This window comes from Oncorhynchus kisutch, unplaced genomic scaffold, assembly GCF_002021735.2.
Source record: "Oncorhynchus kisutch isolate 150728-3 unplaced genomic scaffold, Okis_V2 scaffold1963, whole genome shotgun sequence".
Lineage (NCBI taxonomy): Eukaryota > Metazoa > Chordata > Actinopteri > Salmoniformes > Salmonidae > Oncorhynchus > Oncorhynchus kisutch.
The window spans coordinates 23,330-38,610 of NW_022263908.1; the positions used below are offsets into that span (position 1 = coordinate 23,330).

Sequence of the window (15,281 nt, forward strand, 5' to 3'; positions counted from 1 at the left end):
CCTTCTCCTTTTAAAGGGATAGCAGTTGGCTCCTTCTCTTTTTAAAGGGATAGTGGTTCACAGGGTGCCATGTCGGACAAACACACTGAGGTCAACACAGGCTGTGAGACATCATGACACATTGACCACCACCACACTGACGATACGTAAAAGCAGAGTGACTTTATAAGACTGGCCAGACATCTGGGAATCCTCCTGTGGGAGATGTTGAACACAACTAAAGGCTGGGAGGCTGTTAGTGTAGGACTGACTGGTAGTTGGGACTGTCAGTCACACCACACAGAGTGACTGACTGGTAGTTGGGCCTGGTAGTTGGGACTGGTAGTTGGGACTATCAGTCAAACCACACAGAGTGACTGACTGGTAGTTGGGACTGTCAGTCAAACTACACAGAGTGACTGACTGGTAGTTGGGACTGCCAGTCAAACCACACAGAGTGACTGACTGGTAGTTGGGACTATCAGTCAAACTACACAGAGTGACTGACTGGTAGTTGGGCCTATCAGTCAAACTACACAGAGTGACTGACTGGTAGTTGGGACTATCAGTCAAACTACACAGAGTGACTGACTGGTAGTTGGGACTATCAGTCAACTACACAGAGTGACTGACTGGTAGTTGGGACTATCAGTCAAACTACACAGAGTGACTGACTGGTAGTTGGGACTATCAGTCAAACTACACAGAGTGACTGACTGGTAGTTGGGACTATCAGTCAAACTACACAGAGTGACTGACTGGTAGTTGGGACTATCAGTCAAACTACACAGAGTGACTGACTGGTAGTTGGGACTATCAGGCAAACTACACAGAGTGACTGACTGGTAGTTGGGACTGGTAGTTGGGACTATCAGTCAAACCACACAGAGTGACTGACTGGTAGTTGGGACTGTCAGTCAAACTACACAGAGTGACTGACTGGTAGTTGGGACTAACAGTCAAACCACACAGAGTGACTGACTTGTAGTTGGGACTATCAGTCAAACCACACAGAGTGACTGACTTGTAGTTGGGACTATCAGTCAAACCACACAGAGTGACTGACTTGTAGTTGGGACTATCAGTCAAACCACACAGAGTGCCTGACTGGTAGTTGGGACTGTCAGTCAAACCACACAGAGTGACTGACTGGTAGTTGGGACTAACAGTCAAACTACACAGAGTGACTGACTGGTAGTTGGAACTATCAATCAAACTACACAGAGTGACTGACTGGTAGTTGGGACTGTCAGTCAAACCACACAGAGTGACTGACTGGTAGTTGGGACTATCAGTCAAACCACAGAGTGACTGACTGGTAGTTGGGACTAACAGTCAAACTACACAGAGTGACTGACTGGTAGTTGGGACTATCAGTCAAACCACACAGAGACGTAACTCACAGACGTCAACACAGCCAGGAGAAACATCCCAGTGGATCAACTACCACGACTACGACCATATTTGGTAAAAAGCGACCTGACAAAAAATAACATTAAAGGGGAAAACAGCGCTTTAAAACACCATCTGGTGATCAACACATCCCTCTGGACTCATGTAGCAGATGAGAATATGTCTAACTCACCACCCAGCCTGAATAGACCGTTTTTTCAGTCAGCGACTGCGTTAATAAGACGCTTCAGGGAGGGGGGGGGGGGGGGGTCACGTGTTTGTCAGGCAGACGTCCTGGGGGTTTGAGCCTCGGGGGGGGGGGGAAGTGGCCGAATCAGGAGGAAGTTGTCACGCTAAGCAAGCAGTGTGACATTCTTTACACTCTATAATACAACACAACCCTGTGGGCTCTAGACTGGTAGCAACGGCATAGCCTGGTCCCAGATCTCACGCCTCTTCCTCGTCGTGTTAGGTACGACACATATATATATGCAGTATGTGGACACCCCTTCATCCACTATATATACAGGACACCCCTTCATCCACTATATATACAGGACACCCCTTCATCCACTATATATACAGGACACCCCTTCATCCACTATATATACAGGACACCCCTTCATCCACTATATATACAGGACACCCCTTCATCCACTACATATACAGGACACCCCTTCATCCACTATATATACAGGACACCCCTTCATCCACTATATATACAGGACACCCCTTCATCCACTATATATACAGCAGTATGAGGACACCCCTTCATCCACTATATATACAGGACACCCCTTCATCCACTATATATACAGGACACCCCTTCATCCACTATATATACAGGACACCCCTTCATACACTATATATACAGGACACCCCTTCATCCACTATATATACAGCAGTATGTGGACACCCCTTCATCCACTATATATACAGGACACCCCTTCATCCACTATATATACAGGACACCCCTTCATCCACTATATATACAGGACACCCCTTCATCCACTATATATACAGGACACCCCTTCATCCACTATATATACAGGACACCCCTTCATCCACTATATATACAGGACACCCCTTCATCCACTATATATACAGGACACCCCTTCATCCACTATATATACAGCAGTATGAGGACACCCCTTCATCCACTATATATACAGCAGTATGTGGACACCCCTTCATCCACTATATATACAGCAGTATGTGGACACCCCTTCATCCACTATATATACAGCAGTATGTGGACACCAATTCATCCACTATATATACAGGACACCCCTTCATCCACTATATATACAGGACACCCCTTCATCCACTATATATACAGCAGTATGAGGACACCCCTTCATCCACTATATATACAGGACACCCCTTCATCCACTATATATACAGGACACCCCTTCATCCACTATATATACAGGACACCCCTTCATCCACTATATATACAGGACACCCCTTCATCCACTATATATACAGCAGTATGAGGACACCCCTTCATCCACTATATATACAGGACACCCCTTCATCCACTATATATACAGGACACCCCTTCATCCACTATATATACAGCAGTATGAGGACACCCCTTCATCCACTATATATACAGCAGTATGAGGACACCCCTTCATCCACTATATATACAGCAGTATGAGGACACCCCTTCATCCACTATATATACAGCAGTATGTGGACACCCCTTCATCCACTATATATACAGGACAACCCCTTCATCCACTATATATACAGGACACCCCTTCATCCACTATATATACAGCAGTATGAGGACACCCCTTCATCCACTATATATACAGCAGTATGAGGACACCCCCTTCATACACTATATATACAGCAGTATGTGGACACCCCTTCATCCACTATATATACAGGACACCCCTTCATCCACTATATATACAGCAGTATGTGGACACCCCTTCATCCACTATATATACAGCAGTATGTGGACACCCCTTCATCCACTATATATACAGCAGTATGAGGACACCCCTTCATCCACTATATATACAGGACACCCCTTCATCCACTATATATACTACAGTATGAGGACACCCCTTCATCCACTATATATACAGGACACCCCTTCATACACTATATATACAGGACACCCCTTCATCCACTATATATACAGCAGTATGTGGACACCCCTTCATCCACTATATATACAGGACACCCCTTCATCCACTATATATACAGGACACCCCCTTCATCCACTATATATACAGCAGTATGAGGACACCCCTTCATCCACTATATATACAGCAGTATGAGGACACCCCTTCATCCACTATATATACAGCAGTATGAGGACACCCCTTCATCCACTATATATACAGGACACCCCTTCATCCACTATATATACAGGACACCCCTTCATCCACTATATATACAGCAGTATGTGGACACCCCTTCATCCACTATATATACAGCAGTATGAGGACACCCCTTCATCCACTATATATACAGGACACCCCTTCATACACTATATATACAGCAGTATGTGGACACCCCTTCATCCACTATATATACAGCAGTATGAGGACACCCCTTCATCCACTATATATACAGGACACCCCTTCATCCACTATATATACAGCAGTATGAGGACACCCCTTCATCCACTATATATACAGCAGTATGAGGACACCCCTTCATCCACTATATATACAGGACACCCCTTCATACACTATATATACAGGACACCCCTTCATACACTATATATACAGGACACCCCTTCATACACTATATATACAGCAGTATGTGGAAACCCCTTCATCCACTATATATACAGGACACCCCTTCATCCACTATATATACAGCAGTATGAGGACACCCCTTCATCCACTATATATACAGCAGTATGAGGACAACCCCTTCATCCACTATATATACAGGACACCCCTTCATACACTATATATACAGGACACCCCTTCATCCACTATATATACAGGACACCCCTTCATCCACTATATATACAGCAGTATGAGGACACCCCTTCATCCACTATATATACAGCAGTATGAGGACACCCCTTCATCCACTATATATACAGGACACCCCTTCATCCACTATATATACAGGACACCCCTTCATCCACTATATATACATTAGTATGTGGACACCCCTTCATCCACTATATATACAGCAGTATGTGGAAACCCCTTCATCCACTATATATACAGGACACCCCTTCATCCACTATATATACAGGACACCCCTTCATACACTATATATACAGGACACCCCTTCATACACTATATATACAGGACACCCCTTCATCCACGACACAAACAGAGTTCTAAACCCACGCTAGCAATGTCCCCAACAACCATTCAGAGAGCTGGTCAACAGACTGCCAGAGGACAGGAGAGTTCACCTAGCCTACACTGTCTCAAACTCATTTTAAATTAGTTTCATTGGTCTACATTAACAACAAAAAATGTATTTTTCTGCCCAGACTAACCTACATTATGAATGTAATGCATTCTGGGAAATATTTATAGAGAATCCAAACGTGTGAGAATACTTGTACAGCCACACTGAATGAAAACATGTGCTGCGTTACTGAAACGGGGAGGAGGAGGAGTCAGTGGTTTCAGCCACGTTACCATGACAATAGGCCTACGACTATAACAGGACATGAAATGTCCCCCCCCCCCCCCTTATCAACTGTGACACAGACCGTTTCAGTGGTGTTTTGACTTACATAACGGCTACATACCAAGTGAACCGCGGCGGAACCTTACCTACATTCTAGTAAAGCACCGAGGTCAGTCTCAGTGGTGTGTTGACTTACATAATGAAACCTAGCCTACATTCTAGTAAAGCACCGAGGTCAGTCTCAGTGGTGTGTTGACTTACATAACGAAACCTAGCCTACATTCTAGTAAAGCACCGAGGTCAGTCTCAGTGGTATGTTGACTTACATAATGAAACCTAGCCTACATTCTAGTAAAGCACCGAGGTCAGTCTCAGTGGTGTGTTGACTTACATAACGAAACCTAGCCTACATTCTAGTAAAGCACCGAGGTCAGTCTCAGTGGTGTGTTGACTTACATAATGAAACCTAGCCTACATTCTAGTAAAGCACCGAGGTCAGTCTCAGTGGTGTGTTGACTTACATAATGAAACCTCGCCTACATTCTAGTAAAGCACCGAGGTCAGTCTCAGTGGTGTGTTGACTTACATAATGAAACCTGGCCTACATTCTAGTAAAGCACCGAGGTCAGTCTCAGTGGTGTGTTGACTTACATATCGAAACCTAGCCTACATTCTAGTAAAGCACCGAGGTCAGTCTCAGTGGTGTGTTGACTTACATAATGAAACCTAGCCTACATTCTAGTAAAGCACCGAGGTCAGTCTCAGTGGTGTGTTGACTTACATAACGAAACCTAGCCTACATTCTAGTAAAGCACCGAGGTCAGTCTCAGTGGTGTGTTGACTTACATAACGAAACCTAGCCTACATTCTAGTAAAGCACCGAGGTCAGTCTCAGTGGTGTGTTGACTTACATAATGAAACCTCGCCTACATTCTAGTAAAGCACCGAGGTCAGTCTCACAGAGGAAACGGTTCTCATTACAGTCGAGCGTTGAATAAGTTGAAACAAGAGGGACATTCACGGTCGTCGTTTCCTTTGAAACACTTCTAAAAACCGGGAGACAGTCGAGACACAAGCTTCTAACGCAGGAGTTTATTCCAATCCTACCCTGGAGGTACAGACACCTGTTCTACCTGATAATGAACTGCACCCACCTGGTGTCCCAGGTCTAAATCAGGCCCTGACTAGAGGGGAATCACCCACCTGGTGTCCCAGGTCTAAATCAGGCCCTGACTAGAGGGGAATCACCCACCTGGTGTCCCAGGTCTAAATCACTCCCTGACTAGAGGGGAATCACCCACCTGGTGTCCCAGGTCTAAATCACTCCCTGACTAGAGGGGAATCACCCACCTGGTGTCCCAGGTCTAAATCAGTCCCTGATTAGAGGGGAATCACCCACCTGGTGTCCCAGGTCTAAATCAGGCCCTGATTAGAGGGGAATCACCCACCTGGTGTCCCAGGTGGGGGGGTGGAAAGAGAAGGGTGAAAAATTAAGAGAGGAGGTAGAGGAGAGAGAGGGGAGGGAGAGAGAGAGAGAGAGGGGAGGGAGAAAGAGAGAAAGAGAGAGAGAGAGAGGGGAGGGAGAAAGAGAGAAAGGCAGAGAGAGAGAGAGAGAGAGGGGAAGGAGAAAGAGAGAAAGAGAGAGAGAGAGAGGGGCGGGAGAAAGAGAGAAAGGCAGAGAGAGAGAGAGAGAGAGAGAGGGGAGGGAGAAAGAGAGAAAGGCAGAGAGAGAGAGAGAGAGAGAGAGAGGGGAGGGAGAAAGAGAGAAAGGCAGAGAGAGAGAGAGAGAGAGAGAGGGGGAGGGAGAAAGAGAGAAAGAGAGAGAGAGAGAGAGAGAGAGGGGAGGGAGAAAGAGAGAAAGAGAGAGGGAGAAAGAGAGAGAGAGAAAGAGAGAGAGGGAAAGAGAGAGGGGAGGGAGAGAGAGAGAGAGTGGAGGGAGAGAGAGAGAGAGAGAGAGAGAGAGAGACAGAGAGAGAGACAGAGAGAGAGAGAGAGAGAGAGAGAGAGAGAGAGAGAGAGACAGAGAGAGAGAGACAGAGAGAGAGAGAGAGAGAGAGAGAGAGAGAGAGGTGGATCGTACTACATTCAGATCCACAGAGGAAAGGAGTCATGTGGCTTTATTTTCCATGAAATATATTTCAGGCTGATTCAGTGGTAGACATTATAAAGCAGACATTTCGCATAGGAATGTGGACATTTATGACTGGGACGGTAAATGGCTCAAGGATGGTTAGGTCTCTAATAGGGAAATTAAATCCTCATTGACTTGTTGGTTTATCTGGATATAAGATTCAGGTAGAAACACCCTTTGTGAGGTCACTATAGATTCAGGTAGAACCCCCCCAGGTCACTATAGATTCAGGTAGAACCCCCCCAGGTCACTATAGATTCAGGTAGAACCCCCCCCAGGTCACTATAGATTCAGGTAGAACCCCCCAGGTCACTATAGATTCAGGTAGAACCCCCCCAGGTTACTATAGATTCAGGTAGAACCCCCCAGGTCACTATAGATTCAGGTAGAACCCCCCCCAGGTCACTATAGATTCAGGTAGAACCACCCTCTGTGAGATCACTATAGTTTCAGGTAGAATCACCCTCGGTGAGGTCACTATAGATTCAGGTAGAACCACCCTCTGTGAGATCACTATAGATTCAGGTAGAACCACCCTCGGTGAGGTCACTATTGATTCAGGTAAAAACCCCCCAGGTAACTATAGATTCAGGTAGAACCCCCCCAGGTCACTATAGATTCAGGAAGAACCACCCCAGATCATTATAGATTCAGGTAGAACCAGCCTCAGTGAGGTCACTATAGATTCAGGTAGAACCCCCCCAGGTTACTATAGATTCAGGTAGAACCCCCCCAGGTTACTATAGATTCAGGTAGAACCCCCCCAGGTCACTATAGATTCAGGTAAAAAAAAGAAGAAAAAAGGTCACTATAGATTCAGGTAGAACCCCCCCCCCCCCAGGTCACTATAGATTCAGGTAGAGCCCCCCCAGGTCACTATAGATTCAGGTAGAACCCCCCCAGGTCACTATAGATTCAGGTAGAACCCCCCCCAGGTCACTATAGATTCAGGTAGAACCCCCCCAGGTCACTATAGATTCAGGTAGAACCCCTCCCAGGTCACTATAGATTCAGGTAGAACCCCCCCCAGGTCACTATAGATTCAGGTAGAACCCCCCAGGTCACTATAGATTCAGGTAGAAACCCCCCAGGTCACTATAGATTCAGGTAGAACCCCCCCCAGGTCACTATAGATTCAGGTAGAACCCCCCAGGTCACGATAGATTCAGGTAGAACCCCCCAGGTCACTATAGATTCAGGTAGAACCACATTGACTCTGTACCGTAAGACCCTGTATATAGCCTCCACATTGACTCTGTACCGTAACACCCTGTATATAACCTCCACATTGACTCTGTACCGGCACCCCCTGTATATAGCCTCCACATTGACTCTGTACCGGTACCCCCTGTATATAGCCTCCACATTGACTCTGTACCGTAACACCCTGTATATAGCCTCCACATTGACTCTGTACCGGTACCCCCTGTATATAGCCTCCACATTGACTCTGTACCGGTACCCCCTGTATATAGCCTCCACATTGACTCTGTACCGTAACACCCTGTATATAGCCTCCACATTGACTCTGTACCGGTACCCCCTGTATATAGCCTCCACATTGACTCTGTACCGGTACCCCCTGTATATAGCCTCCACATTGACTCTGTACCGTAATACCCTGTATATAGCCTCCACATTGACTCTGTACCATAACACCCTGTATATAGCCTCCACATTGACTCTGTACCGGTACCCCCTGTATATTGCCTCCACATTGACTCTGTACCGGTACACCCTGTATATAGCCTTCACATTGACTCTGTACCGGTACCCCCTGTATATAGCCTCCACATTGACTCTGTACCGTAACACCCTGTATATAGCCTCCACATTGACTCTGTACCGGTACCCCCTGTATATAGCCTCCACATTGACTCTGTACCGGTACCCCCTGTATATAGCCTCCACATTGACTCTGTACCGGTACCCCCTGTATATAGCCTCCACATTGACTCTGTACCGTAATACCCTGTATATAGTCTCCACATTGACTCTGTACCGTAATACCCTGTTTAAAGCCTCCACATTGACTCTGTACCGTAATACCCTGTATAAAGCCTCCACATTGACTCTATACCGGTACCCCCTGTATATAGCCTCCACATTGACTCTGTACCGGTACCCCCTGTTTATAGCCTCCACAGTGACTCTGTACCGCAAACCCTGTATATAACCTCCACATTGACTCTGTACCGTAACACCCTGTATATAGTCTCCACATTGACTCTGTACGTAATACCCTGTATATAGCCTCCACATTGACTCTGTACCGGTACCCCCCTGTATATAGCCTCCACATTGACTCTGTACCGGTACCCCCTGTATATTGCCTCCACATTGACTCTGTACCGGTACCCCCTGTATATAGCCTCCACATTGACTCTGTACCGGTACCCCCTGTATATAGCCTCCACATTGACTCTGTACCGTAACACCCTGTATATAGCCTCCACATGGACTCTGTACCGTAATACCCTGTATATAGCCTCCACATGGACTCTGTACCGTAATACCCTGTATAAAGCCTCCACATTGACTCTGTACCGTAACACCCTGTATATAGCCTCCACATTGACTCTGTACCGTAACACCCTGTATATAGCCTCCACATGGACTCTGTACCGTAATACCCTGTATATAGCCTCCACATGGACTCTGTACCGTAATACCCTGTATATAGCCTCCACATGGACTCTGTACCGTAATACCCTGTATAAAGCCTCGCTATTGATATTTGACTGCTGCTGTGTAATTGTTACTTTTATTTACACTTTTTTTTCTTAAAGTATTGTTGGTTAAGGGCTTGTAAGCATATTGTATTCGGCGCATGTGGCAAATAACATTTGATTTGAACACGCGCACTAGGCTCGTTCAGAAGACAGGTTGTCGTTTTTAATGCCCTAAATATCAGGACCTGGCGGCCAAACGTTTGATTAAACAATCCAGAGACTGAAACAAATAAATCAAATGACTTTTAATTAAGGAGAATAAATCTATATACAATCCTGAAATGAGCTAGAAATGTCAATAGTAAAACAAAGCTTCAAACGATGTTACTACAGTGAACCCTGAATACAGAAAATGAACGGTGGTTTCACGGAGTTTGACAAGTCAATGAGAAGTAAAATATCTCTTCCTTAGTTGTTAATTTAGTCGAAATCTAAAGGCACAACCTAGATTCTTAAGTAGTTAAACATTTTATTACTCCAATTTCGTGAAATTGACTAATTGATACGTTTTTCATTTTCATCAACAACAACTTAAAATCGAAGGAATGCGTTTGATTTGACGTCCTGCACATGCGCAGTTCGCTGCGAGACGACCATTAAAACCCGATAACCTGTTTCTACGCATGCGCTTAGCTAACCAACGTCGCCATGACATCGCTTACAAATTGTGACCGGGGATTTCTATTGGACAGGCAATTTTATGCCTTATCTTCATACGGAACTGTGTTTGCTGTGTCTGTCAAGCGCCATCATTTTAATAGAAGAAGCAATGGAAGAGTTGCTGGCGTAGTGACATTCAGTGTCACTACTGGTTGTTGAACTCTGCACGCTTGGATCAAGTGGGATACATGCATTCTCTGGTCCATTTCATACTAATATACATTGTTAGCTAACTAATTACCCCCCCCCCCCCCCAGCGTTCAACAGAACACAGTGCAGAACATAATGCTCACATGGACAAGCCACACCAGACCAGATGCTGACTGAGCAGGAATACACAACTAAACTCAAGTGATGATGTTCAGGGGGGGCCTCTTGTGACTCTTTTGCAAAAGACGTATCCTCTTGTATTATAATTTTAATATATTATAATTTCTTAACATCGGTGGCTGGTTTATCAGCTAAGTTGCCTAACCACACCAAGACATGTGAATTGTTGTCTTATAGCTGCTACCCTGTGTGTCGTGGTTTATGTGCAAGATAATGCCGCTGTTTCCAAATATTTGTCCAGCTTGTTGTCAAGACTTGGTAGTCAGAGTATACGAGTCCAGTGAGCAACATGTAGCCAGCCTTCTAGCTAGTTGCTAGTCAGTTAGGCCAGCTAAATACCTTGATCGGTAGTTAGCTGGATGGCTAGCAACCCGATATATAAATCTTATCGATTTAAAAAAATCAAAATCAAAAATAAACATTGGTTTACGTGTTGCACCAGTTGTAATATTTTTTCCGCTTACCTTTGCCTTTTCCAACGGGGTGAATCTCAAGTCATGCACAAAGGGGTTCCTGAATGGAGGCGCCAGTTCCTTCTTCCCATCTCCTTCCCCAGGACACCGTCTGATGGTCGGGAACCTCATCCTCAACGAACCCGGAGAGAGGAAGGAACCTGTAAAATCAGGAAAAGCGACAGTAGCCAATTTGTTTTATGTTAAACGTTGTTTTGTTTTCGTGTTTGTGTCTAGCTAATTCCGGCACGGGTTATTATCTTCGTTCCCAAGAGGCTGGAGGATTAGCCAAGGATCATGTATTTGAAGTCGGGCGATAGCTTCCCTCGTACGCAGTACTGATGTTGGTACCTAGAATGCCAAACTGGAGTCCCCCTTCCTGGCTGCTTCTTCAGAACGCATGCGCCTAGTAGTCTAAATTGAAATCACTTTTACTTACTCAAGATAAACATATATATAAAGATTTAGCAGACGCTTTTATCCAGTGCGATTTAATTAACACTAGTTAGAGTCCATATATCTCCGTACTGGTCCCCCCGTGGGAATCGAACCCATAACTCTGGCGTTGTAAGCGCCATACGCTACCAACTAAGCCACACGTGTTCTCACATCTTTGCAGTATTAGTAACACGTTTATAAATTGTTAAATGTTTGCAGAGCTTATAAGACATTATAATAATGTATGTGGTGTTTATATTTGACCTGTTACACACAGTCTATAATATAAATGTTAGTTTTTTTACATTTTCGAACTTCCCCTGAGACACTCGCTGCGAGGAGGGTCACAGCCAGGGTCCCAATTGTCGAGGCTACCTGCCCTGCCGTGTCTATATTGGTTTGGAATTGTGTGATTCGTTATTATGGCGCTTGTCTATTTATTTCTTATTGGAATAAATGCGTTGGTGTTTCAGTCAGTCCTTGGTATTTATTTATCAGTCATTTGCACATAAAACGTATTGTCCAGTGCCGTATAATACGTGTTTTAAAACCAACACACTAGGTCTAAATGTAGTCTGTGACGTGGTACATTTCTTCACTTGGGAATCAAACATACTACTAATCGAATAATCTAAGAGCTGAATGAATCGATTTTTTTTGTTGCTCAGGATGCAATTTATGCAAATCATGAAGCATTGTAGCAGGCAAATGATTTTCTCTCTGACAGTAGAAGAGATGGGAACCCTGTCCTTTTGGTTTTGCTGCTATGGCAACAGGTGACTTTCTTTCTCATTGACCCTCTCTCTTCTCCAGACGGCTAATACAGTGGCATCAGTACAGTGTGTTTTTGCATGCTGTAGGCCTACATAGCAAATGCACAATCATTAAGCATCAGTGCTGATTTAAAGGCCCAGTTCTGTCAAAAACGTCATATTCCTGTGTTTTTATATGCGCCGCATGTAGAAAATATGAAGACACCTGCTAACATAGACTGACCAGGTGATCCAGAGACTGACCAGGTGATCCAGAGACTGACCAGGTGATCCATAGACTGGCCAGGTGATCCAGAGACTGGCCAGGTGATCCAGAGACTGACCAGGTGATCCATAGACTGGCCAGGTGATCCAGAGACTGACCAGGTGATCCAGAGACTGACCAGGTGATCCAGAGACTGGCCAGGTGATTCAGAGACTGACCAGGTGATCCAGAGACTGGCCAGGTGTCCAGAGACTGACCAGGTGATCCAGGGACGTTGTTTGTGATGTATATTTTCACACTGAGGTTGGAATAATATTGTGATAATGAGGCTAATGCCCACTTAGTTGTAAGACCTGCCCACTTAGTGTAAGACCCTGCCCACTTAGTGTAAGACCTGCCCACTAAGTGTAAGACCTGCCCACTTAGTGTTAGACCTGCCCACTAAGTGTGTATACCTGCCCACTAAGTGTTAGACCTTGACCCCACTTAGTGTAAGACCTGCCCACTAAGTGAGACCTGCCCACTTATGTTAGACCTGCCCACTAAGTGTTAGACCTGCCACTAAGTGTTAGACCTGCCCCACTTAGTGTAAGACCTGCCCACTAAGTGTTAGACCTGCCCACTTAGTGTTAGACCCTGCCCACTAAGTGTTAGACCTGCCCACTTAGTGTTAGACCTGCCCACTAAGTGTTAGACCTGCCCACTTAGTGTACGACCTGGCCCACTTAGTGTAAGACCTGCCCACTAAGTGTAAGACCTGCCCACCTTAGTGTTAGACTGCCCACTAAGTGTTAGACCTGCCCACTAAGGTTAGACCTGCCCCACTTAGTGTAAGACCTGCCCACTAAGTGTAAGACCTGCCCACTTAGTGTTAGAGCCTGCCCACTAAGTGTAGACCTGCCCACTAAGTGTTAGACCTGCCCACTTAGTGTAAGACCTGCCCACTCAGTGTTAGACCTGCCCACTTAGTGTTAGACATGCCCACTAAGGTTTTAAACCTGCCCACTTAGTGTAAGACCTGCCCACTTAGTGTAAACCTGCCCACTAGTTTTAGACATGCCCACTAAGTTTAGACCCCCACTTATGGTAAGACCTTCCCACCTTAGTGTTATACCTTCCCACTTAGTGTAAGACTGCCCACTTAGTGTACGACATGTTTGAAAAGCCCCCCCCCCACTCAGCCACACCCATACAGCCTAGATAAATGCCTGTTTTAAAAGAATGCTCTTCGCTAAAGTAATTTTTTTTCTTTTGGACCATTTTAATTTTGTAAACAATCAACAGTAAAGTAACTTTTTGTTTTTTACCCAGAAATGATTTGATATTGAGATTAAAAAAATAAAACATCTGCATTGGATCTTAAGTCTTGGGTGATTCCCAAATCGCACTCTATCTCCTATATAGTGCACTACTTTGGTCCAGGGCTGATAGTGCACTACTTTGGTCCAGGACTGATAGTGCACTACTTTGGTCCAGGGCTGATAGTGCACTACTTTGGTCCAGGGCTGATAGTGCACTACTTTGGTCCAGGGCTGATAGTGCACTACTTTGGTCCAGGACTGATAGTGCACTACTTTGGTCCAGGGCTGATAGTGCACTACTTTGGTCCAGGGCTGATAGTGCACTACTTTGGTCCAGGGCTGATAGTGCACTACTTTGGTCCAGGACTGATAGTGCACTACTTTGGTCCAGGACTGATAGTGCACTACTTTGGTCTAGGGCTGATAGTGCACTACTTTGGTCCAGGGCTGATAGTGCACTACTTTGGTCCAGGGCTGATAGTGCACTACTTTGGTCCAGGACTGATAGTGCACTACTTTGGTCCAGGGCTGATAGTGCACTACTTTGGTCCAGGACTGATAGTGCACTACTTTGGTCCAGGACTGATAGTGCACTACTTTGGTCCAGGACTGATAGTGCACTACTTTGGTCCAGGGCTGATAGTGCACTACTTTGGTCCAGGGCTGATAGTGCACTACTTTGGTCCAGGACTGATAGTGCACTACTTTGGTCCAGGACTGATAGTGCACTAATTTGGTCCAGGACTGATAGTGCACTACTTTGGTCCAGGGCTGATAGTGCACTACTTTGGTCCAGGACTGATAGTGCACTACTTTGGTCCAAGGGCTGATAGTGCACTACTTTGGTCCAGGATGATAGTGCACTACTTTGGTCCGGGCCCTAGGGGATAGGGTGCCATTTGGGACTCAATCCACCAGCAAGCTACACCCTTTCATTAGATGGTGATGAAGATCACCATTGAAGAACTTAACCATGCAAGAACTTCTAGCCTTCCTCACAAGGCAATCCTTCTCAAATTCTGGTTGGATAAGTTTACTGTTCCTTTGGAAAAAACAGATATATTTAAAAAATGTTGAATTTGTTCGTTTTGATATTCAAATTGAATGAATTAGTATTAAACTTTCAACGGGTTAGATGCACCTTAGAATCCAAGGAAGAAGGAAGGAATCCCATGTCTATTATTACTGCAGTTTAGACGTTGACTTCCTGCTTAAGACAGTGGGAGACATGGAGTTAGTGAGGTTTTATTTTAGGATGGAC

The 15,281-nt window shown here is 45.3% G+C and overlaps 1 pseudogene; it reads right to left on the reverse strand.

Annotated features, from left to right (window-relative positions):
• LOC116368565 (lysophosphatidylcholine acyltransferase 1-like) overlaps positions 1 to 11,906 on the reverse strand; it is a 33,419-nt pseudogene extending 21,513 nt beyond the window's left edge.
• Positions 11,907 to 15,281: the final 3,375 nt, after the last annotated feature.